This window comes from Drosophila arizonae, chromosome 5, assembly GCF_054131065.1.
Source record: "Drosophila arizonae isolate 15081-1271.41 chromosome 5, UAZ_ARI_1.0, whole genome shotgun sequence".
In the NCBI taxonomy this organism is placed as follows: Eukaryota; Metazoa; Arthropoda; class Insecta; order Diptera; family Drosophilidae; genus Drosophila; species Drosophila arizonae.
In genome coordinates this window covers 15,595,808-15,622,903 of record NC_142925.1, presented here as the reverse complement: position 1 = coordinate 15,622,903, position 27,096 = coordinate 15,595,808, and the positions used below count along the sequence as shown (strand labels likewise).

General features: G+C 35.3%; 1 protein-coding gene and 1 long non-coding RNA gene across 9 annotated transcripts in view; both read right to left on the bottom strand.

Annotated features, from left to right (window-relative positions):
* The window catches only part of LOC108616092 (uncharacterized), an 89,759-nt gene that overhangs the window by 33,596 nt on the left and 29,067 nt on the right, over window positions 1–27,096 (bottom strand). The window lies entirely within an intron of this gene.
* Window positions 19,971–23,387, bottom strand: LOC149268565 (uncharacterized). Of its 2 annotated transcripts, XR_016270365.1 has the most exons (3): window positions 21,305–23,353; window positions 20,689–21,218; window positions 19,971–20,564 (listed from the first exon to the last, which is right to left on the bottom strand). It is a non-coding gene; the product is annotated as an uncharacterized LOC149268565 (long non-coding RNA). The 2 variants fall into 2 exon arrangements; XR_016270364.1 differs by having other exon boundaries at window positions 20,689–23,387.

Here is a 27,096-nt window from a genome sequence, read left to right as displayed (position 1 = left end):
ACAAACACATACACACACATACACAAACACATACACACACAAGCACCCACGCATAAACACGCATGGGCTGCAGTGTGCGCTTACTATGAGAACTTAATTGTTTAATAACTTTTTTTATGGACGTACGATCTTCATGAAACTTTCAGATTATGATTATAACATGAATATGCATGTAATTGCCAAAGCACAAGTCTCTAGTATTTGAAATACGCTTTTTACAAAAGTGAGGGTGAGGGGGTGAATTTAAGGGTGGGGGGTAAATTTTAACAAAAACCGAAATTGTATAAATTGCATATAAGCATACATTAAAAATTTGGAGACTCTAGCAATAAAGGTGTAGAAGATATAATTTTATAACTGGTTTTCGATAAGGTTTTTTATCGATAAAAAAAGATCGGGATGAGTTATCGAATTTTAATGATAAACTTGATATGCGCGCTGTAATTACGGACATTTTAAAAAAAATTTGAAGTCTCTAGCTCTTATATCTTCTGAAATCGACGCGTTCATACATACGGACAGACGGACAGACGGACAGACAGACGGACAGGGCCAAATCAACTCAGCTCGTCACCCTGATCAAGAATATATATACTTTGTGGGGTCTGCCACGCCTCCTTCTCCCTGTTACATACATTTCAACAAAACCATTATACCCTGATTTCCCATTGAAAATGGGTTCAGGGTATAAAAAGGGATTTTCAAGTGGATAAATCTTGAATACTTGAAGCCGAAAGTATTGTTGAAAAGTGAATTTCGGCGTAAAGTTACTCAAAGGATAAGGCTAAGTAAAGTAACTCACTGCTAAGAGGGGAGTAGGGGTGGGCAGGGGAGGGCAACAAGAGCAAGAAAAGAATTCGAATAAAGAGAAGAGACTATGAAAGAGGACAAGAGAAGACATAATGAAGAGAAAGAGAATAGGAGATAAAAGAGAAGCAAATGGCAAAGAATACTGAAGAATAGAAGCGAATTAAAAATAAGTGAATTTGATGAAGAGAAAATAGAGATACTGAAAAAAAATATGAACTGAAGATAAAGTTAAGAATTTCTTTCAAGAGAAAGAAAGCAGGAAGTGAATAGAGAAGAAAAAAGAAGATTTTGAGATGAAAAGAGCAGAAAAACAATGAGCTGATAGAGGAAAAAATTGATGCAAAGAAACTGAAAGGAAGATGAAGATAAAAGAACAAGAAGAAAAAGGAAAAAAGAAGAGTATGTATAAAGTAATGTAAGAAGAGACCAAAAAAAAAAAAAAAACAATAAATATAAATAAAATTAAAATAGCAAGCAAGATTTCAACGATAAATAATTAGATATTATTTAAAAATCCTCTTTAAAGATTTTATACCGCTTTCATTCTTTAATAGAATAAATACAGTTATTAAAACGCAAGTGCTTCCAATATTTCCCAGAAAATGCTTCCCGTTGTATTTTGCTTACATTAAGCCTTACTCTACTTTATTCCACTCATTCATTGCGGACATGAATACATTTCCCGAGAAGTACCACTTGACGATTTATCGATCCGAGGGCCTTTCTCTGGCTGGAGATGCCAGATTATGCATCAGACTTGACAATTAAGTAATTCGTTTCGTTTCATTGGAATTGTGCAAATATCCTGAATGAATATAAATGACTTAACGCCTTAAATGCTAATGGCCAGCAAATTCTCTTATCACACACCAAATTGCTCCTCTGCTAACGGTTTTTTCTTTTCCTTGGCCACGATTTCTTTTTATCTGGGCTTTGCGGCCGAGAAAAAAACTTTTAACAAGACAATTTGTTAAAAGCGAAACGAAGATGATGAAAGTCTGTATGTAAATGTATGTATGTATATGTGTGCGTGCCTCGGCTGTCGTTGATAGATTAACTGTAACTGTGATAGATCATTCACTTAAATTATTAAAATTGCCTACTCAAATTTCACAGCCAAATGGATGAGCACAATGATTGACTGACTGACTGACTAACTGTCAGAGTGATAGACAGCTCAAATGGACAACGAACAAATCAAAATTGGAAAAAAGGAAATAGATATCCTCTGAGTGTGCGTCATAAAAAAATTGATAACAAAGCATTAAAAGCTGCAAGCATAACGGTTTCATGTTTTTTTAGCTAAATAATTCAGGCCGACAATATTTGATATTTGACTAGCAGAAAATTTTAAGCTGGAATATTGTTATCAAAGTTTATTCCCACAATATTATTTCTTATAAAAAATATTTATATATATAACAAAAATTTAAAATATCAATTCAGCCGCAAATTTACTCTTAAAATTTAACTGCATTACATTTTTATTTTTTTCATAGTCCACAATAAAAAGAAAATGTAAAATTGGGATATTTTGAGGTTGACAAATTGAAGGATGTGCAATGCATAAAAAGTAAATCGAAAACAAAACATAAATAAACCTTTTTTGGTAACTGGGAAAAAGAACGAACCAGCCCTCGGGCAAATGAAAGGGTTCAAAATGAGAAGATGGAAGATGGAAAAACTCTCAGGAAACTCATCAGCATGAAGCCCAAACACCTGAGGGGCATACCTGTGCCTATTCTTGGGCTTATGTATATGTGAGTAAATCAAAAGCAAATTTACATAAAATTTGAGGCCAGAATTTCGAATCGTAAAGAGTTGCGCAGGCCAGCCACAACAATTGATAAGGATGCAAAATTTAAAAAGAATTCCATCTTCATTAAGGAGACAGATACCTTGCTTTGTGCTCCCTGAGTTACGCTTTTAACACTTAATTTATCTTAGTCTTAATGCCACTTTAAAGAGCCAAAAAAAATGGGCAAACCCCATAATCTGCAGCTCAATTTATATTATAAATATTAGAAGAGGCGAGACCAAAGACGAAGCCGAAGCCGAAACCGAAGCCGAAGCCCTTCTTAAATGATTAATTACACGACTTCAGTACAATTTTCTGTTGCAATCAATTGAAGAAGAAGAAGAAGAGAGAGAGTGAGAGAAGAAATGAAAGCAAATAAACAATTTCAATAAGCATCCACACTTTGGAGGGGAACCAGCGTACGTAATCCCCAATCAATCTGTTGACCTTCACAGGGAGAGACAAAGGCCACGACGGCAAAGGCTCAAGCTAAGGCTCAAGCTAAGACAGGGGATGGGGCGGGGGCTGGGGCTGAGGCCATTGGGGTAGCTGCCATTACAGGGTTTCTGCCATTAAGCAGCAATTAAAGAGCTCCAAATGAATTTATATACACATCCATAAATTAAACGGGCCAAAGCACACACACACACATACATATATCGCCTCGGGTTCCGGCCAAGTTTTACGAGTTTGGCAGGCACACATTTGTAGTCTTCATTCATTTCATTTAAGTTAATTAGATTCAATAATTTTGAGGCCTAGAGCGAGCCTAAACGAAATGGCTGCTGCGTGCCCAAAATGCTTAAATAGCCAACATAAATTGAGATTTATATGGGCGCTTAGGTGGCCTAGCCATTCCAGTTCCACGCCATTCCACTCTATCCCATTCCATTCTGTGTTCCATCTATAACATTGCAATTGAATTTTGCCAATTCGTAGATTTTATGTGTGCAGTAAAAATGAAAATTTAACGCGCTATAAAGGGACAAATTCATGTACTCGTAATGCTCGCTCCCACAGCACAATTTTTCCTACTTTTTATTTTGATAGATTTTCAGAGCGGAAATCCAGCAAGAGGCTGGTCAGAAAAAAAACACACACACATACAGAGAAAAAAAAGATTGCCCATATTAAACGCTGCGGAAATTGTTTCATCAATTTGTTAATAAAACGGCACACGCACACACACACAAATATACACGCACACACGCATACATAGAGAGACAAATGTTTGACTTAATAAAATAAATTGTATAAATTGAAGTCTGTCATTTTGCGATTCCCAGGCGTAACATTCGAGCTGCCAGCACCCCCATCAGAGAGCGAGAGTGAGATAGAGCGATAGAGTCAGACGAACGAGGCACATAAAACATAACAAATTGCATGAAATTTACGTGTAGCGTGTGTGTCTGTGTTTGCTCTCTTCTACGGCCGTTGCTTCTGCCACTCACTCTTCTACACACTCTTCTACCAGCCCAAACAATCTCCCAAATAAAATTGTCATGCATGGCATTCACTTCGCAACTAAAGCTAAAGAGTGAAAGAGAGAGAGAGAGAGAGAGTGAGGGAGGGAGCGTGAGTGTAGTACATCAAATTTGCCGGCTCGTCTTGTTCGTGCCTTAGTCAAAGACAATCAGCCGCCCAAGTGGGCAAAAGGGGCTGCGGCCGTCGAGCTGCCTGCCGCATGACAAACGTCTCGGCAACATCCTGTCAGCGAACTCTAAATGTGAGTGCGCCTAAAGCGCAATTTAAGCTGCAACACATGATTCTCGCTCAGCCCAGCAGCGTCTAACGGCAATAAAAATGTTGCTGTTTACGCAAATAGCTATGTATGTATGTATGTATGTGCATATGTACATACATATATTTAACACTGCGCACTGAAGAGGTTAATCAGGCAAATTATTCTTAGCTAATTCCTCTGCGTAAATATTTAATAAAGCTTAGTAAGATTGCCTAAGGTTATTTAATTTAATACAATATAATTGATATACATATGTATGTATGTATATTAATCTGTTGTGTCCAGCAAATGCTGTAAACTTAATAAGTATCCGTTTTCAGCATACCCTATCTATATTTAAATGTTTAATTTGTTTGCGAATTCTATTTTAAATCCACTAATTATTGCTGCAATAAAATTATGTTTAAAGAGTATTAAAGTTTTGCCAACTGGTCAACTCCTGCTTCGCACAGCGAATAAGACTAACGGTATACAATTAAAGCGACAGCAAAAAGAGAATGGGCAAACAGGCGGAGCAGCAACAACAATGAGGACATAGGGCAGAAGCAAGTAAAAATAGCAGCTCAAACTGGATTCCTACACACGTTCACGTTCACTGATAAAAATAACGGCAGAAAAATGACTATAGAAACAAAAGCAGCAACAACAACGACGACAAAGACAAGGCAAACAATAGTCGAGGCCTCTGCTGGTCTCTCAGCACACGAGCTCGCTCGCAATTTAATACGCAGATAAATATAAACACAAGCGAAGGTGGAGAGCGGAGCAATGAAATGAGGAATGGGAAGAACTAGAAGATGAACTCTCTTGGCACGCACATTGCTAAGCTTGCTCATGTGTGTGTGTGTGTGTGCCTCTAGCTCTCTCTCTCTGTCCTGCTTAGAGATAGCTTGTGCGTGTGTGTAGATCGACGCGATATATTGAATGACAAGCGCGTGCTTCAGTTGTAGCTGTTGTTGTAGCTGTTGTCATTCTTGTTGATTATGTTGATGATGCATGTTGTAATGTTTAGGGTTATGTTCGCTCTGTTGTCTATGTGTCTGACCCTCCTCGCCGCCCCGCGCACCCACAACTGCTTCTCGTGTCGAAACAAAGCCTAGACACTAACATGAACGGAACACAGCCCATTCAACGAGCAGAGCAAATGCAATTTGTCCCAATTGTAAAACGTTCCGCCCCCAACCACCAAAATGCCTATTCTGGGCCTCTGGCTGGGCCTGGGCCTTGTCATCTTTGAGAAGTTTGACAGGCTTCTAGAGAGTGTGGAGCATGTTGGCTGCGATGCTCGAGGATGGAGGCTAAAAGCTGGGGGCTGTGGGCTGTGGGCCTGGGGGCTGACGTCGAGCTGCATTCATACATATGACAGCTACGTGGCATGCCATTTGAAACGTTATTAATATTTATACAGCTCTTCATATTCACAGGAACTGCCATCCGATTAATGGATTCGTTTAATTTAACACGCCAACGCCAAGTGTGGGGGGGGGGGGAGGGTCGTGAGGGGCTATACAGACGTACACAGCGAGTCAGATGAATAGAAAATATAATTACTTGAGCGCTTTAATGAGGCTCAAACTAGTCGGCGATGGGATTAGTTAAAGTGTTTCAAGACCAGCCACGAAATCAAATGATGATGAAATGAGAAAATGGGCAAAGGTATACATATATGTATGTATGTATTGCTTATGTGTATACTTTGTATATATATATGTATATAAGTGTGTGTGAGCTATACTGCATAGTTTTTATAAGTCTGCTTCATTTAGACTAAGTAAGAACTTTCTAGATGGCATTGCCTGACCTAAAAATACCTTGAACTAGAAAGCATTTTTTTTTTTTCGAATAAACTCTCATTATCAACCGAATGCAAATTTAACTCGGCTTTCATATAAATATAAAAAAACTATCTCTAATTATAAAACCCCTTTTGAAAAATGTTTAATGACAACAGAATATTTCTTCAGAGCTTCATATATTTTAACAAAGGATATGAAAAGCCCAAGAGAATCGGTTAAATATAGTGATTATGCGCCAGTTATGAGACATATAATATAAGATCTCTTTGCTACTTTTTCCATATTAGTAATACGAGAACGAAAGAAACTTTGCTTTCCTTTTGGTTGAGAGTTTGGCGTGTGAAAGAAATAATCATAAATTTTCATTAAATTAAAAAACTTTATATTCGAGCGTCGCGTGTAGCTGGGCGTAATAAACAAGTTAAAAGTCTAACCATAATTTGGTTGATGTTGTTGTTGTTGCTTTGCATTTTTTTTGTTGTTGTTGTTGTTTTTTTTTTTTTTACTTTTAGGCAACATGAAAGTAAACAAGGCGGTTGAAGGAAACCATGGCAGCTAAGGATGCTGAGGATACGAAAGCAGCTGGGAAGCCCAAGGACTTTATAAAATTTATGCCACAACATATGTTGCTCTTGAACTTTATGGGAAGAGCATATCCTGTAGAGCTGGGAACGAGCCGAAAGCCACGCCCACCGCCCTTACTTGTTGTGTGTTTACAGTCTATGTGCAACTTATTTTTTGAGTAGCTTCCTCAAGTTGCGAGCAGCCGCCAAGTTCTTAGCTTGCCAGGCGATTGCCTAGGATAAACCGAAAAATAACAGCAAAATAAAAGAATAAGGGGCAACGAGAGAGAGAGAGAGAGAGAGAGGGAGAAAGAGATAGGGAGAAACCTAGTCAAAGTTTTGCTTTTACGCTCAATTACAATGCAAAACTTTGACAGCAAAATAACCGCATGGCAAACTTGTGAGTGTTTCATAATACTTTTGCCAAACGAACTTCTGGCCAACACACAGTACCGTTAATAACTGAAATTAAGTAAGTTTAATTAAAAATCTCACTACATTCAATTAACAACGCAAATATCTTGGACTTTGGAGCAGATTTCTAAGCGGCCCTCAAAAGTATGCAACATTAATTTCAATGCTCAAATATTTAACCACATGTTACACACAAACACACACACACACACAGACACACATGTAAGCACACTCACACACACATCGCCTGTCGTCTATGACATATAATTGCAAACAGTTGCATAAATTTTGTCAGTGCAAATAAATCAAATTAAATCTCAACGCCGCATAATCAGAAAAGTAAATAAATATGCAAATAGAAGCAGCTGCAGCTGCTGCATATTGCAGCGAGCAAACATTGCAGCATCGACAGCAGCATCAGCACACACATGTATATATTTCTCGATATTTGCTTTAACAAATTGCTTAAAATCACGACCGATGTGACGCAACCAAAAACGAACAAAGTAGCGCTGCACAGTGGGGACTGCACGACTGGGAGATACGCTGCACCGAGGGAAGAGCAGATATGGCCAAACAATTTTTTCAATTTATACTATAAATTTATTTATTTTTAATATTATTATTGTGTTAATTAATTTATTTTATTTAATATTTTTATTTAATATTTTCTTAATTCTATTTATTTTATATTTTTATATTATTTATTTATTTTATTTATTTTTTAATTGATTTAGTTGCTTTATTTAATTTATTTTTGTAAATTCATTATTATTTATTTAAATTAATTTTTTTATTTATATATTTTATCGCTTTATTTAATATATTTTTGTGAAATCATATTTATTTATTTAATTAATTTATTTATTATTATTATTATTATTATTTTTTTTTTTTTTTGTGAAATCTTATTCAGATATAAACATATTTTAAAAAAATTGTATTTATATATTTTATTAATTTCTTTATTTATTAAAGTATTCTGTTTAATATATTTATAAGCTTTTGTATTCTGTTCATTTTTCAATTAATTTATTTTATTTCTCGTTATATTATTTATTCTGTTTAATATATTTTATAAATTTTTTAACTCCATTTTTTATTTTAATATGTTTATTTTTTATATTACTTATTTATTATATTAATCTTGATTGTTAATTTTTGTTTCATTTATTTTATTATTATTATTTATCCATTTTGTTTCTTTCCTGACTCTCTGTTCGTTTGCTCCAGCCCTATGCTAAAACCGATATGCCTTATGAATTCGGCCTCAGCGTCCCTCTGCCTCTGTTACATATCACTTAACAAAAACAATATACCTTAAATATACATTTGCCATGGGTTTCTGGGCATAAAATAAATTTGTACTGCAAAGCAAAACAAAAATTTATTGCATTTGAATTTGTCGCGCATTTCTGTAGCTTTGTGCAATTGAGGGGCAGCTGCAAGCGGGGGGTGCGGGGTGAATGGAAAAAAGACAAACGGGGAAAAGTCGACAAACCGTTCCATAAACAAAATGTTTCGAGCGTGATGAGCGTGCATAAAACAATTACTATAAAATGTTTTCTCTGCGCTCATTTTTTCTGTTTTCCTTTCAGTCGTAATAAATGAAATGAAAACAAATATCACGCCAATCCATACAAAATTTAACACACGACACACACACACACACAGAGTGAGATGATAAAAAAGGCCGAATGAAGAAATTTTCTGCTGCGTTTTTTGCCACAAACTTTTTTTTTTTGTTCAACTTTAAATCTGATAAATTCGCATTTCGTGCGTACAAATGTGGTCGAGTACTGTACTTTAAAATGTATACTTAAAATGTATATATGTATATAACACAGATGATGGATATATCGTTAAATAAATATACACATTTTTGCACACACTTATTTATTTATTCATAACTGGAGAATTTCGAAAAAAAAAATATATATATATTAAACTAACCACATTTTATTGCAGTGCAGATCTTCTGATGAGCTCAATAAACGTTTAAAGTTTAATACTAGATTAAATTTAGGCATATACAATTTTTTCTAAGAGCAAAGTTAGAGCTAAGTAATTTCTTCTCTTATCATATTTAATGCTATGCTAATTTTTTCTTATATTAAATTCTTAATATCTATGCAGTTTCTCTATATGAATTTTTTTTATACGTACGCAAAAAAAAAAAAAAAAAAAAAAAAAGGCTATGCAATTTCTTCTAGAAGCCAATCCAAACCTATTTTAATTGCCATTAGATTAAATTAAAAATATGTAATTTATTTATAAACTTGTAAAAATAACTTTATTATATTTTTAAATTTTGATCCATAAATTTGGTAATTTTTTTTTTATTTTATTTATTTATTTATTTTTTATTTTTATTTTTTTTTTGTATAATAAATTTAGAATCTATATTATTTCTATTAAGGTTTTTGATATTAAGATTTTGTATTTATGCCTATGTCATTGTTTCTATTATTAAATTTGTGATTGTGATTGCTATATTAAGTCATTCGCATTTTATACCTATGCAATTTCTACTTATACAAAGTTAGTATAAATATAAAATGTATTTAAAATAAGATATTGCATAGACATCGACTTGATACGAGCAGATATAGGATGAGTCTCTCTTGTTCTATCGCTCCTTTTATTTCTTTCTTTATCCCTATTTATTCCTAAGAAATTCCCCTAACTTAGCTCTCATTTCTACATAAATATATACATATATATAAATATATACATATATATAAATATATACATACATATATATACATATATATAAAGAGAAAGAGAGAGAGAGAGAGAGAGAGAGAGTATGTACTACCTTTTGCTTGCCGCTTGCCAACTTGATTAACAATTTATATTAACAGCCCGCTTTTAGTGGCTTAAGGGCAGCAAACCTTATTACACGCATAAGCACAAGATTTAATCTTTACACCTGCCGTGTTGCTAAAAGGCTTAAAATAAATTTCATATTTTTTTTTTTTATTTTATTTATTTTTTTTTTTTTTTGTGTGGAAATAATTTTTAATTGGCGCACAGCAAACGCAATTGGTGAAAGGCTCAAAGCCAGGTCAATATAATGCCAAAATTATGCACAATAAGCGCGCACACACACATGCGCACATATACAGATGTGAGTGCTGTGTGTGTAAGAAAGAGATGGCGCAATTACCGCGTCGTTTCATTATGAAATTTATCGTATTACGTTGATGAAATCATTTGAAGGTTGCCCCTCGGCTGTGGGGAGCGGGGTAATTTCCCCATTGGCTGCACAGAGGCTCTATAACTGTATATCTCTCTATATGTGTGTGTGTGAGTCTTTTGTGGCTTGGCATTGTTTCGTGTGGCGCGCGAGGGTTGAAGAAGGGGGCGAGAATAACTGTTTCAGGCTTTGTGTATATATGCACACGTATATATTCACATACACACACACACACAGACACACAGGCACATGTCTGTATATTCTATATAATTACACATGAATTTCAATATCCTGCGGCTGCCAGTCCGGCCAGCCGCTTTCACAGTTATTCTATTTGCTTTAAGCCAACAACTTTGCTTTTTGGCTTTATGGCTGCCATTTGCCATATTTCGAGACAAATTTAAAACTTTAATGAGAATGTTAGATGTATAGGGAGGGGTGAGAGGGCTGGGGGAGTGTTAGAGACTGAGTGATTCTCTATAGATTTTGCTCTTGCTATTTGCCATTTTCTATTTGCTTTTGTATTTGTTTTGTGTTGCTTCCACTCAAGCCTTTCTTCTACTTCTGCTACGTCGTCTTCTTTTCTTCTTCTTCCTCTACTGAGTTGGCTAAGACGCTCGGCGCGTAATTTGGCCAAAAAGTTTTAATGTACTCGCGCAGTTTTGCGGTTGTATTTGTATTTGTTTTGTCTTCGCCAAGCGTGTGCGTGCGTATGCGTGTGTGTGTGGGGCGAGTGGGCGTGCCAGCTGCTGCCCCTTTTTCGCCTTGTAATTGAGTGTAAGCGCTAATTGGAATTTTGATGAAGTTCGGCGTGAATTTCGCAACAGTTGAGCTGGTGAACTGCTTGGGGGCGTGGCATTGAAAGGGGTGTGGAGGAGGTAACTGGTTGAAGGGGTGGGCAGTCTGCAATTATGTAACTAGCAGAGCTAAAAATGTTTCGAATTTCATGTGGTCGCTGCTGACTGTGCAGTGTCCCTGCATGTGTGTGTGTGTGTGTGTGTGGGAGTGTGCGTGTGAGAGTGCTTGAGTGGGTGTGATAAAGCTTCTTGTAGGCCCTTGAGCTGGTTAACAAGTATACGCAACGTTGAGCATCAACTACTTTCAGGACTGCGGCTGCCTCAAACTAATGCCAATTTAACTTTTGAGAAACTTTACTTGATGTAGGTTTGAATGTAAAACTATGTATATGTAGAATATACATATGCATGCATATGTATGTATGTAAATATAATCAATAGTCCTGTGGCAAATATATTACAATTATATAGAGAGTAAATATTAAGGGCCTCAGGACTAGAAATGCTCGAATTATTATTATTATTTTTTTTTTTTTATTTCTATATTTATTTTATTTAACTATAAATATTTTTTAAATATATAAATTTTTTGACATAATATAAAATTCAAATTATAAATATTCACATGATTTTATTACTAAACTTTTGCTTCTTCTTTTATTTCATTATTTTGTCTTTATCTTTAGCTATCATTAATCTATATGCCTTAACCCGCTTCCCTTTCTCACCACACTCCACATGTCGCATAATTCCTCCATGAGCTGAGCATACCCCATTACCTAATTAGTGTAAATATCATTACAAAAGCCAAATGCAAACTTTATCATAACGGACCCTGTGGCAATTTGTCTTATTTCCTGCAGCAATGCACAAACAAATATTCATAAACAAAAGCAACAACAACAACAACAACAACAAGCTGAAGCAACTTTGCAGCATCCAGTCGAATGGACATATGCATATTGCAATGGCAAAAACTTTTAGTAAACCAATTTTTTATATTTTTTTTTGCTTTTTGTTTGTTTTTCTTTTCTTTTTTTTTTTTTTATTCCTGCGTTGATGGACTGCCGAGAGTCGAGAGCTCTGCTCGAATGCAAATACATGGCCGTTGAGGAGGCTGAGCTGATTTCTAAATGCACTTGCTTTTCCTTCAGTATGTGCATAAATATAGGCATATATACATACATATGTATGTGTGTGTGTGTATATGTATATAAAGACGTTGGCTTCTTCTGCCTTGGCTTGGCAAATGAAAACATTTGTGGGCTTCTAGTTGACGATGTTGTTGTTGTTGTTGTTTGTTGTTGCTGCTGCTGTTGCCTGCCTCTTGTTGCTACTGCCTGCTGCTGCTGCTGCTGCTGCTGGTGCACAAAGTGCTGCAGCTGCTTTTGTAGAACAGGTGGGTCCACTGTTTACATAGCCCGAGTCATTCAAAGGGGAGCTCGACTCATGCATAAAAGGCTGCAAGCCGGGCAGACTTTTTATTATGTCACACAAGTGCTTCCTATGGCACACACACACACACACAAAGACACACTCACTCACACACAACAAACCAACAACTTCCTAGTTGAGGTTGAGGCTAAAAAAATAATAAAGAACAAAGTTTTTAAGAGTTCAGTGCAGAACGGAAAGAGTTGATGTAAAGATACCCTGTACAATAATTACAAATGCAAGCGGGTAGTTTGTATTTATATTGAATAATATCTATTAGAATCTCTATGCCATGAGTGGGATGCCTATATCGATCTAGGCATATCCCTTAGCATTGATCTCAGACGTTTTCTGTTGATCTTCTAATGCCTTGCAAAATTTCTAGAGCTGATGCTAATATCCTTTTATAATATTTGTATACAGATTATACAATCTGAAGGATAATTGTTGAATTATAATAAAACCTAAACTTAGGCACATTTTCGTGTAGGTGCAATAAAAGTTTAAAATAAAACAAGTAAGAAAGCTCTAGTCGAGACTGCTCGACTACGAGATCCCCTGAACCCTTGGAGCAATAGATATTTCAATAATTTTTCGCGTCTTTCAGCTTACACAAGAAACACGCACACACGCACGTACGCACACACAGGCATACATACACACACACGCATACAGACACACACACACACGCATACATACACAAACGCATACACACACACATACACATACACACACACATACACAAACACATACACACACAAGCACCCACGCATAAACACGCATGGGCTGCAGTGTGCGCTTACTATGAGAACTTAATTGTTTAATAACTTTTTTTATGGACGTACGATCTTCATGAAACTTTCAGATTATGATTATAACATGGATATGCATGTAATTGCCAAAGCACAAGTCTCTAGTATTTGAAATACGCTTTTTACAAAAGTGAGGGTGAGGGGGTGAATTTAAGGGTGGGGGGTAAATTTTAACAAAAACCGAAATTGTATAAATTGCATGTAAGCATACATTAAAAATTTGGAGACTCTAGCAATAAAGGTGTAGAAGATATAATTTTATAACTGGTTTTCGATAAGGTTTTTTATCGATAAAAAAAGATAGGGATGAGTTATCGAATTTTAATGATAAACTTGATATGCGCGCTGTAATTACGGACATTTAAAAAAAAATTTGAAGTCTCTAGCTCTTATATCTTCTGAAATCGACGCGTTCATACATACGGACAGACGGACAGACGGACAGACGGACAGACAGACGGACAGGGCCAAATCAACTCAGCTCGTCACCCTGATCAAGAATATATATACTTTGTGGGGTCTGCCACGCCTCCTTCTCCCTGTTACATACATTTCAACAAAACCATTATACCCTGATTTCCCATTGAAAATGGGTTCAGGGTATAAAAATATATATATCCTTTTATTGTGTTGAATTTATTTTTAAACATGAAGTGCTTATATACAGGTTATATAAACAAAAAAAAAAAAAAAAAAAAAAAAAAAAAAAAAAAAAAAAACAACATCGCCATACAAATCGCCCTATCACAAAAAAAATTCATTTACTTAGTACAATATACCTTATCATATGTTCACTGCCATTTACAGGGTATATCAACTTAAAGGCTGGACCAGCGTATCAGACTGGTTGCAGGTGTGCGTCGTTCGAGTCGCTGCACTCGAGCAACTGCCAAGCAGCGAGAGTCCATTATGACGGCCACGCCCACTATTTGTGGGCAGCCTCTTTCACGTAACGCATTTTGGCATCAGAAATGTGATGCCTTTGTCTAAGCGAAGCCGTTGGCAATTACGCGCTCCGAAAGGGGGCAAAACTTTAAGGGGTATTGTTGTTAGGCATAAAAGAATGAAAAATACGGTTAATTTAAGGTAAACTCTAACTGGATTTTCTTTAAGTTATAGTGTTTGGTACAGTTTCGTTATATCTTCTGACAGGCTAAACAGCTTTCACTCAAGCAAATCAGCTTTCTTGATTTGAGTGTAAAAGAATATTTGATTTAATTAATTTAAATAAAATTATATAAATTTTTGTGGCATTTAATCGTGAATTCATGAATATAAATGTGTAGTTAGCTGTTGACAATTTTATTCTTGAAAAGAAAAAATCATATTTACGTGCATCGCTTTGAGCATAAGACTTCGGCTCTCTTAGTTTTTATTTTCTGTTGAGCGCCTTGAGCCTTGAGTTAAACTATTCGTGTGACGCTCGTTTAACGAGCATCGTTTGAGAGAGTCAGGATTGATGTTCACACAATGAGACTGAGTAAATGCGCAAATAGCTCAAAGAGCAAGCGCTCTTCATATTCACTCACACATGCACGCAACCCACACTCAATGCACGTACGTAACACTTGCACACGCCTGTTAAAAGGCTCTGTAATGCTCAAACCAATACACACATAGTAGACTCTTGGCTTCATTTTTATTCAACTAGAGTGAAAAAGAAAACAACAGAATTGGTTGAGTTAAACTATTCGTGTGACGCTCGTTTAACGAGCATCGTTTGAGAGAGTCAGGATTGATGTTCACACAATGAGACTGAGTAAATGCGCAAATAGCTCAAAGAGCAAGCGCTCTTCATATTCACTCACACATGCACGCAACCCACACTCAATGCACGTACGTAACACTTGCACACGCCTGTTAAAAGGCTCTGTAATGCTCAAACCAATACACACATAGCAGACTCTTGGCTTCATTTTTATTCAACTAGAGTGAAAAAGAAAACAACAGAATTGGTCGATTGGCCGATCACGAACGGGCTCGCTGAAGCACTGCTGTAATTGGTTGCTCTTTGAGCTTTCACTCAAAAGTATGAGTGAAAGAGACGCATTATTTGTAGACATCGTGAAGCGGTTAACAGTTGTTTGCTATGTAAACTTGCTAGCATTTAATTGAAACTAACTAACTTAGAAAATTCATTTGTTCTCTGAATGATTTCAAAAGCTTGTAACAATAGCTTTTCATGATATGTATTTACATATGTATATAAGCATTAGATTAGTGTTCTTCATACATCAGATATATTGCATATTTATAGCTTCACTTATGTCTATATACATATTTGCTGCAACAGATTTATGTACCCAATTTTCAGTTAGTTTTTTCCCCAATATTATGTTTCTTTTTTTTTCGGGTAAATTCCAATCAACGCAAAATTCTTTGTTCGCATCGTTAGCCGGGCGTTAGTTTGGCCCACATGTTTGGCTTGATCTGCCAGTTGGAAAACTGCATATGCCAGACAAAAAAAGGATGAGGAAAATCATGGATAACTCTGAGGGCGCATTTTCATTATGCATATTTCATCAATGTTGCACTGACGCTGCTGCCGCTTCTGCTGATGCTGCCTGCCACGCCACTAATTGAAATTTCTGTTTTATTTCTGTTTTTCCCTTTTTGTTTTTTTGGGTTTTGATTGCGTGGGCGAATATGAATTTCTCGACACAAGGAAAATTCGTGGCAATTATGAAAGGGCGAAAGACTTTCCCTATAGGCAGCGCAGCCTATGCGACCTCTCTGTCTCTTTCTCCCTCTCTCTCGCTCTGGCTGCATCTGTATTTAAATGTCTCTGTTTTTCATTCAATCTCATTCAAAATCTTTGGCAGCGCAACCTTCAAAGCATTTTCCCGCTGTTCCACTCGCTGCGATGCTTTCAACTTCGTTGCCGTTTTTCATTTGGCAATTTGCATAGTTCAAGGGCTTCTCGATGGGCGTTATGGGCTGCGGGGAGGGCGTGGCTCTAACTCAGTTTAACAAACGTTGCCGTTGCCACTTGACAGCGACCCCAACCCAAAACAAAAAACTACAGATTTTGCCCCAAAAAACAGAGCACAAAAGACAGAGACAGAGGGAGTGTGTGAGAGAGAGAGAAAGTGGAAAAGAGAAAACCTGGCAACACTTTCTACTTTCGACGTTCGACTTTCGAGTTGGTCGCGGCCAACGAAACGAAATCAAATTTGTTGCAGGCTACAAAATTTGATTATTTACCATGCGAGTGTTCTGCTTTTCCAGCTAGCCCAAAGTGTGCTAGTGTGTGTGAGAGAGATAGAGAGTGTGTGTGTGTGCTGTTAGAAATTCATTTGAATGGGGCAAATCCGAAATTTAAGCACTGCCAGCTTAAATCAAATTACTTTAGCTTCGTGTTTCATTACAAATGTGTGAATTGCATTATTTTGTATAAAGCGAATATAGCACGACTAGAACATACCTAGCATTACTAATAAAAGGGCAAAATATAGTGTTGGGAATGACCTGAAGATAGCATACTCGGCTAGAAGATACCTAGCATTACTATGAGAAGTGCATAATACAGTAAAAAGAAAGCATACTCGACTAGAGGATACCTAGCATTCCTAGAAGGTCATACTATGGTGTTAGAAGTGGCCTGTAGAGAGCATACTCGACTAGAAGATACCTGGCATTACTCAGAAAATAGCTTAATATCGTGTAAAGGGAGCATACTCGACTAGAAGATACCTAGCATTACTATGAGGAGAGAGAAAGAGCATATTCGACTAGAGGATACCTAGCATACTCAAAAGAGAGCATACTCGACTAGAAGATACCTAGCATTACTATGAGGAGAGAGAAAGAGCATATTCGACTAGAAGATACCTAGCATTACTATGAGAAGAGAGAAAGAGCATACTCGACTAGAAGATACCTAGCATTACTCAGACAATAGCATAATATGGTGTAAAGGAAGCATACTCGACTAGAAGATACCTAGCATTACTATGAGGAGAGAGAAAGAGCATATTCGACTAGAAGATACCTAGCATACTCAAAAGAGAGCATACTCGACTAGAAGATACCTAGAAGAGCATACTATAGTGGAGTATTGGTAGTGGCGTGACGAGAGCATACTCGACGACCAAGATTGTCATATAGAAGAGCATGCTCGACTAGAAGATACGTAGCATTTCCAATAGAATTCAAATTTAACATAATTCAACAAGTAAGAAATTAACATAAATGAATTAACTAAATTATATATACGTTTATTTACTCGCACTCACGACGCAACAAATATTTAAATGACCGACCAATGTTAATCAAACTATTCTCATCCTGAGCACATAAATGTAGAGCCTGCTCTGACATTATGAATCTCTCACTTTCTTTTATTCACTCATGAGCAATGCTCTTAACTCATAAAAAAACTAAGACTTTAGCAACAAAAACCTCAGCTGAAAATTCCTTTTATTCCTGCTCGCTGAGCAAATCGAATATTCTGAAAAAAATCCAATTTTTCCATTAAATATATACCCAAAGCAATGCGGCAATTGAAGCACTTAAATGAAGCAGTTCAGAAAAAGTTATCCATATTTGCGCGACGACAAAGGCAAAGCGAAGTTGCTTCGCGCACCTGCCGCCAGGTGAGCTGAGCCGGCTAGAAGCATGGCCAAAGCGAAGAAGAAGAAGAAGAAGCAGAGCAAGTTAAATGCAATGGCAACACGAAGCTGTGTTGCAGTTGCATGTAAATCCCTTTAATGATTAATGTAATTTCACGCGCCACTTAACGTTATCCTTGCAAGGACATTATACTTAATTGCAGCGTCAGTTTGAATTTAACCGAGATTCTCCATTGCCTTTGCCTTTGCCTTTACCGTTGCCTTTACCGTTGCCTTTACCTTTACCTTTGCGTTTGCCTTGCTCTGCCAAGCGCTTAAAAAATTCCCACTTTTTTCCTTTGTGTGTGCAGCAGCAGGCGGAGCAGGAGGCCAGCCGGCTTGCGGTCGAGTCTTCGTGTGAATTTATGAAAAAAGATTTGCATGCTTGCGGGCATTTAAAGTTAAAAAGCGCACGATTTTTGTGTACACACATCATTTGCTGTTGCCAGGATGAAGCCGAGCTGCAGGACACGCCTTGCCTCTGCCATTGTTGTAGCTGCTGTTGTTGTTGCTGCTGTTGATTATGGCCACGGCAACGGGAGCCGGCAGTTTACCTTTATGTTGCAGCCATTTCAGGGCGTCATGAAAATGGGTTAATTGCATAATTTGCGAATCTCATATGCAATCCACGGCCTCGTACCAGCCCCGCCCCGCCTCCCGAGGAGCTCACTTTAAGCTCGTGTTTCACAATTATGAATGAAGCACATTAGTTTGCTGCTATAATATGCCAAACCTCTGTCGACTCTGTCTGAAGTGGCCAACTAAAGGGAGTCCACTTTGAGTTAGTTGGAGGAAGATATTCGGGAGGGTTTTATAGTCCTATATGCTAAATTGAAAATCCAACTTAAACGGAGTTTCCAAACGTTCAATTGCACAAGAACAAAATGTATTATATGTGATATTTAATATGCTTCTGATATTCACTGAATAATTTATATTTTTATAATTTTTTTTATTTCTTTTAATTTTTATAATTTTCATTTTTTCAATATTTGATAAAAATAATTTTTTTTTTTTAAGATTTATATTATATACTATTTTATATTCTTTTGATATGAACTGATTATATATATATATATATATATATATATATATATATATATATATATATATATATATATATATTTTTTTTTTTTTTTTTTAAATTATAATTTTAATATTCACAAGAAATAAATATTAATAATTTCAAATGAACTGAATCAAAAATTGGCTTAGATATTCTTATATATATTATAAAGTTTTATATTTATGATTTTACAAAATTTATAATTTAATGAATATTTTTTGTCACCTTAGTTAATATTTGTAATATTTGCATTTTTTCCATAACTGTATTAGTACTATAGCCTTTCACAAAATTAAAATAATGAGTATATACGTCTTCAACAATGCACGTCTTGCCGTCCGTCTGCCTCATATATAAAAAAAATTTCGCCGTCCTTGAACCAAAAGACTTGTTCATGTACAATATATACATATATATTTTCTAAGACTGAAAATTTATTTTATAGACATTTAATGAAAGTTTTCTTTCCATTCATTTATCATTCATATCTTATTTCATATTATATTCTATGCATCTTCCCTTGCTCCCTTTCATCCCCTCATCACACTCGCCCACAGTGTAAATAAATTCGAAATTATTTCAAGGCAATCGAAATTTAATGAATTCGTTAATTTCTTCACTCAAACTCATTTGGCTATTATGCCTTGCCTCAAGTTTTCTGGGAATTACATTGAATGCTCAATATGCCGTCTCATATTTATTTTCAAAGCAAAATTTACATTTTAGCCAAGTCAAGTCAAGTTCTCAAATGTCAAAAGCCAAAAATTAATGAAAATGTTTTCATGCTAAGAACCTACGAAATGTTTGATTTAAATTTGAATAGAATATTGTTGGGCATATGACTTGTATATTTTATTAAAGACTAGCTGGCCCGGCAAACGTTGCATTGCCCTCTATATTATTTCTAGGTAAAAAATTGTTGAAAGCTATGTTGTTCAGGCTGGGATACACTGATAAATTTATTAATCGGATTTTCATTCAAGCACCTTGTTGTAAACGACATTCTTCGTTTTTTGGTCGGGTGCAAGAACAAATAATGCGGATCGTTTGCCAACACGTGAGCATGCCACGTACAATTGACCATGAGAAAAACACGCATTTTCTAGATTGAGGCCACAAATAGTCAAAGATTGGCCCTGTGACTTGTTGATCGTCATGGCGAAGGCAAGACGAAGCGGGAATTGAATTCGTTTAAATTCAAAGGGCATATCTGTTGAGCTCATCGGAATCCTAGGAATAAGAACTTCCTCATCTTTAAATTTTCCTTTGAGTATCAACGCGTGAATCACATTGCTAATCAGTTTTCTTATCACCAAACGCGTTCCATTGCACAGTTTTGGTTGGTTTAAATTTCTAAGCATGCAAATCATGGAGAATTGCTCTTTTCATAGCTGTGTTCATTTCTTGACGCCGGTCAAGTTGTTCTTCCATATTGCCCATGAAGTATATTTGCAAGAATTTTTGCTGTGCATCTTCAATAGGTTGCAATGATCCAATGCGATGGCAAATCTGGCCTTGAATCTTTAAATTCAAAGCCATAGTTATAGTTATATTTACAAACACTATTTACAGAAATCTAACAAACTACATTATTCAAAATTTTTTTTTGGCAGTCATAGAAAATAAAATTTTTAACGTAAATTACCTTAAATATCCGTCTCCAATATTTTCCGCCCCAAATTATGTCATTTGGAAACAGGCATTGTATTTTTGAGTGTTCGCTAGAAAATGTCGTGATTCTAGTGTTTCGCCATAAAGCAGGGAACGCAATGGCTATGGTGACCGCTAATGGCAATGTCACTTTACCACTAAGGCAGCACAAACCGGGCGTTTCACCAGCAAACTTCAATGCGCCACAATTCTAGCAAACAACGTCCATTGGACCAATGCAAACTAAACGATTCAAGCTGTAATCAATGGTGCAATCATATCGAAACGCTGCTCGATTCAAATCAATCCTTGAACCATTTCTTATTGCCATTTCACGGGCTGCCTCTCTTTGAGAAGCACGAATTAAGGCCCTTCTTCCCTGGGTACTAACGCGGAGCCTTTCTCGGGCGATTTCTCGCTCTTCGTCAGATAATTGACTCGCGCTATTCCGTTGCCTAATTGCATTATGGGTCCGCCGGGAAAGATTAGATCTTCTAGGACGCGGCATTTTTATTAATAGTAATACTGCCCTCGCACAAAACCATATAAAACAATCGAGAAATATAAATATAAATAATTTACACAAATTTATGTTTGAGACAAACAAATACCTGAACTTTCGAGATATTTAGCTTTTGTAAAAGTCCAAAAATACAATTTTTAATAATTAACTTTTTTTTTTTAATTTCGAATTTTGAATTTTGAATTTTTTATTTATTTTTGATTGTTAGGTTTTAATCTTTTGATTTTTTTTTTAATTTTTGCAGATTTTTGATTTGAAATATTTATAAAGTTTAAAAGTCCGAAAATATAAAAAGCCAAAAATACACTTTTTAATAATTACCTTTTTTTTTTTTTTTAATTTCGAATTTTTAATTTTTTATTTATTTTTTGAACAGTCAGGTTTTAATCTTTTGATTTTTTGCAGATTTTTGATTTGAAATATTTTTCCTTTTGATTAGAAAATTTTTTTTTTTTTTTTTTTTTTTTTTTTTTTTTGAATAGTCAGGTCTGCTCGAGGTCAGGAGACCGTAGACTGACTGACTACATTTGTTTATTTACTTCTACACTATTGTCAAAACTGTCACTGTTACCAAGCCTACTGGGTATAAAAAAAATTTGAACATTTGGGGAAAAAACCGCGTTTTTCAAGTATTCGGCAAATTTTTTCAGTATTTTTAAGACCCTATACTAAACTCGTTGCGGAGACAAATCCAACAAATCAAAAACCATGAAAATTGGTTCAGCCCAAATCAAGTTATAAGCAGTCTTCACTTTTACACAACTTTCTTTTATATATATAGATCTGGGAGAGGTGGGTAATATTTCAATAGCAAATTCGAATACTAAAATTCTATAAAATTAAAACTCTAATCTCACATTCACTAACTGAATCCCGCTGACCTGTGTAAATAAACTGTAAATCAATCTTAAGCGATTTCTGTTTTTCATTTTTCCTGAAAAGTCTTCAACAAATACTGGCAAATTTTCTTCAATTTAAAATAAAAGCTAAAAGCAATTGCCTAAAACAAAGTCTCAATCCATGAGCGGACAGACACTTTTCGAATGGAAAATGGGAAATGCCAAAATATTTGCTATTTCGTTAGCCAAGGCAAACAAATGAAGCAGTGCAGAAATCAATGAACTTCAACTAAAACGAAAGCAAAAAGCGAAATTGGCCTTAAAACCGACCAAAAATCAGCAGAAAAAAAAAAAAAAAGGAAACTCTCTCAATAACCAAAACAAACATAAGAGAGCTGATGCTGAGGTCTCTATCAAAATTGTATATGCTGGGATTTGTATTTAACTTGATTTTATGTTGATGTGAGTGTGCGTGTGTGTGCGTGTGTGTATGTGCTTAAATCGAAAAGGATAAAAGTGACTGCAAAAAGTATGCGCAAATGAACTCAGCTCTCTCTTGTTGGCAATGCGCTTCAAAGCGATTTGAATGGAGTTGCAGTTGGCAGCACGAAGAAATCGAAATCAAATGACGAAACTGCAGCAACTTACTTTCCACTCTGTCTGAAAGGAATACCCCTAAGAGGGCATGGGGGAACTGCGACAATATTCTTCGATTATTGCCCAAAAATACCCTAGCAGTAATGCTGCTTAGATGGAGTCTATAAGACGATGATGCATTAGATGTGGCCGAGCACTGCTTAAGGTGGACAGAGAGATAAAGCAACTTGGTAGAAATGAAGAGTGAAGTCCAGCCAGACAACGTAATGTAACAAACGTGTAAAGACAAAGATGCCTCGGAGAGGGGAAGGTCATTTCGCAGAAAACTTAATACAACACAACATAGGAACAAAGGGAACAGAGACAACAGTGCAGAGCAGGAGCAGAGAAAACGGCGTCACCTCAAGGGCTAGTCTCGACCCCTTCCAAGGAGGCGGTACAAGAAAGAGGTGGGTTTTTGGTCGGTAAATAGCAAATGCTAGTCAGACCACTGATAATAAGGAGCTGACATCATCAGCCAGGCAAGAGCAAAGTATTTTCATGGGATAATTATAGACAAACAAAAAAGCACTAATAATCTATATAATTATTATTGTTCTTATTAAATGTAATTTAAATATATATATGCCAAAATAAAAAAATAAAATGTCATTTATCAATAATTTAAATATTTAAATAATCATATTAACAAATTCTATATCTAAATATAATTAAATAATACAAAAATATTATATGTCAATAATTTGAGTTATTAAATATATAATTTAATATGATATATATCAATATAAATATATAATATATATAAAACATATATATAATAAATTATATAATTAGTATTTTTTTGTATTATTTTGCAATCGGGAAAAATGAAAAAAAAGTACATAATTAAATATTTAATTTATTAGAAAGCATATTAATATAAATATATAAAGCATATAATAATTATTTATATTAAACTATAATTTTTTAATAAATATTATATTATTTATTTATTATTATTATCAATATAATTTTTTTCGCCTTCATATTAGCTAATTATATATAGTGTAATGTAAACATTAAAAATAGGAATATTTATTCATAATTTAAGTATTTGTATAATTTAAAACCTTAAATTAATTCTATATAATATAATTATAATTAATATTATTTATAAATAATTTAAATATTTGTATAATTTAAAACCTACATTTACAAATATATCTAATTATTCATTGCACTCAGAAATACTTATTATAATTAGTTATAGTTATTATATAGCTTTATTTCTATTTACATTCAGCGACAAGAAAAATGCTGGGATATCGAAAAGTCGACTACTTTTAAAATCAGTGCTTTAACCTTTGGCCCCACTGTCATTTTATGAACTAAAGGCAAGGACATGCCTCTACACACACGCACACACACACACATTACAGAGAGCAACATTTTATTACTGGTTAAGGCACACCCTTTGGTCGAGTCTTTTGGTCAGAAATGACTTTTGCCTTTTTGCGGTGAGCTGATGGTCAAAGCTAACAATAACAACAACAACAACAGCAACAATAATGCCAACAGCAACATGAGTAATAACAGCAACAACAACAACAACATGAACATGAGCACGAACAAGTTTATCTAAATTGGTAGAACGAGCTGGCCCAAAGCCTTAGAGCAGGAGTACTTTAAGCTGTGGCCGACTCCTGCTGCACAGCTCCCAGCTCCTGCTCCAGCACCGCCCGTTCGATATCTTTTGTCCGCTCAATGCTTCGTATTTACTTTTCCAATGTTTTTTCTTTTTACATTTTCATCTGCTTCTTCTTTAGCTGCTTCTTCTCCTCCTTCTTCTCCACCTTCTACTTGTTTTTGTTTTTTTTTTTTTTGTATCTGTAAACTGCAGAATCTAGAGCTGGTCAGGTTGATTTGGGTCAATGCTGCTGTTTGTTTTTATAGCCGAGTCGAAAGTTGATTTTTGTTGTCTGCCCTTTGCAGAGCGCTCGCTCATCGAAATCGGGCAAAACTAATTGGTTTGTTAATTAAAAAATTGTATTCGATGCGCAAAAATGTTATTTGTTTGGCAATTTGTTAGCTGGATATTCTTGTATCCTTTGACCCTTTGTTGATGCGCCCTCCACCTTCAACTTGCTGCCAGGCATCGCATCGCCAGCTGGAGTCATCCATTATCCATAGTCCAGCGTCCTGCTGCATTGCTCAGCCGATTATGTCCTACGAATGCCATTTCTACCATGCGCTGCGAATGTCTCTGCCATAAGCCACAATGCACAAGCCAGAGTTCAGTTTTTGGCTTGGCTCTTGACTTTTTCTGTTGCCGCTGTCTTTTAATGGACTTGGATTCAGTTTTGCGGTGACTTCGTTTGCAACCTACCCCTCCCCCTGCCCTCAAAAAAGATAGCATTGAGATCTAAGAATTTTGATTTGTTTTTGCTCTAATTATCTAAACAAGTTTTTATGGCGAAGAAAAAGCTAAGAGAAATATGATTTTATTTAACATAAATTAATTTTCAATGAAGCTTAATAATACAAAAAAAAAAAACAAAAAAAATGTTTTTGGATCGATGAAATAACTAACAAAAATACAATGCAATTTATTTAATTACAATTTAATTTCCTATAGAGCTTAACAAAGTATGAAATAAATTTTTATAGCGGAAACAAATATATAAAAAATAAATATGATTTAATTTCATATAACATGGTTCTCTCAATGAAATAAAAAAAAATATTTTTATTGCAAAAAAAAAATATTTAATAAATAATAATTTAATTCAATTTAAAAAAAATATAAATACAATTTCATTTTCAATAGAGATAAATAAAGGATAAAATATATTTTTATTTATTTATTTATTTCATTTATATAAATAAAGTAACATATGAAATATAATTTTATTTTCAATAGACCCTACAAATAAAATCGTATGAGATAAATATATTTTTTAATTTTTGTGTAATTTTTAATTAAACATTAATTTTCGTTAAACATTTGGCTAATTTCATTGTTTTTTTTTTTATTTATTTTTTTATATTTATTTTTTTATATTTATTTTTTTTTAATAAGATCAAATTATTACAAATAAAAATATTGGTTATTTTTGTTAGAGTTACGCAAATATAAATCATAATAATAAAATGAAACGGTATTGAAAATTGTGTGAGATATTTATTTATTATTTATTTTTTTATTTATTTATTTTTTTTTTTTTTGTAATATTTATAAATGATCAATGGTATTAATTCAGCTGTATTTATTTTATTTTATTTTATTTCCCGCCTAGAAAACTCTTGGATTTAAAACCTCTTAAATTCAGCTGAATTTTATCATTTTTACAAATCATACATATACATACATATAAGAGAGAGAGAGAGAACTCTTTTGAATAGTAATATGTATATATTTACATACATTTATACATACACACATATATAGACTATACTCAGGACTCTGAAATGATTGGCAGCAGCTCTGTCCATCCGCCCATTTGCCCATTCCGTTCACCTCTCCATCTCTCCACTCTGCTTGCACTCAACTTAAGCCTGACATAAAATTGCTCTTGAAGCCACACCCACATCAAGTCTAATTCCAAATCAACCCACAGCAACTCAAATCTATGTCAAACTTCATATGCACATACGAAAAAACAATATCTGAAATTAATAATATCGAAGAGAAATGCCTCAATAGTCGCTCAAAATTGTACTTGCTATATCATTGTCTTACTTGACAATGCCAGCGACAAACGGATTCAGGCAACGAGCATGCTCAAGCTCAAGAATTCATGCAGGTGACATGGGCAGCGACGCCAACTGCGACTGCGACTGCGACTGCCCACTTGGAGCTGCCCTCAATTTGAATAGATGAGATTAGCAGCAAACCCAACTGGAGCTCAGGGCGCAGAGTGTGCCAGACGAAGCCAAATTCCAGCTCAGTTGGCTGCCATTGTCAGGTGTTCAGAAATGTTTTGTTAGTCAGGTGTGTGCTGCGGCGACGGCGGCGTCGGGCTGACAATGGCGGCGCCAAAAATAACTGTTAATTCAAATGCAAAGGCAAAGGCAAAGGTAACGTGCCAATGGACCAGCCAAATGTCAATGCAAACAAAACCAAAATGAGACAGACAGAACAAGAGAGCTGGAGTGGGAGTGAGTGTGTGTGTGTGAGAGAAAGAGGCAGAAAGAGAGAGAGGCTGAAGCATCCTTTCAATGGCATGCGGCTTGATTAGATATTGTTGCCATTGTCCCTTGCACAGTTGTCGTAACATTCCAGCTGTACGGCTCAAGGCTTGAATATACCTCTCTCTCTCTCTCTCTCTCCCACTCTCTTTAGTTCTCTGGGCTGTTTCTGTGGCGTTTGCCAGTCGGTTGCTGTAGCTGAAACGTGCTGCCATTAGCCTGCCACTACAATATGCCATTTGCCATTGAATTTTCATCGAACAGCAGCAGCTACAAA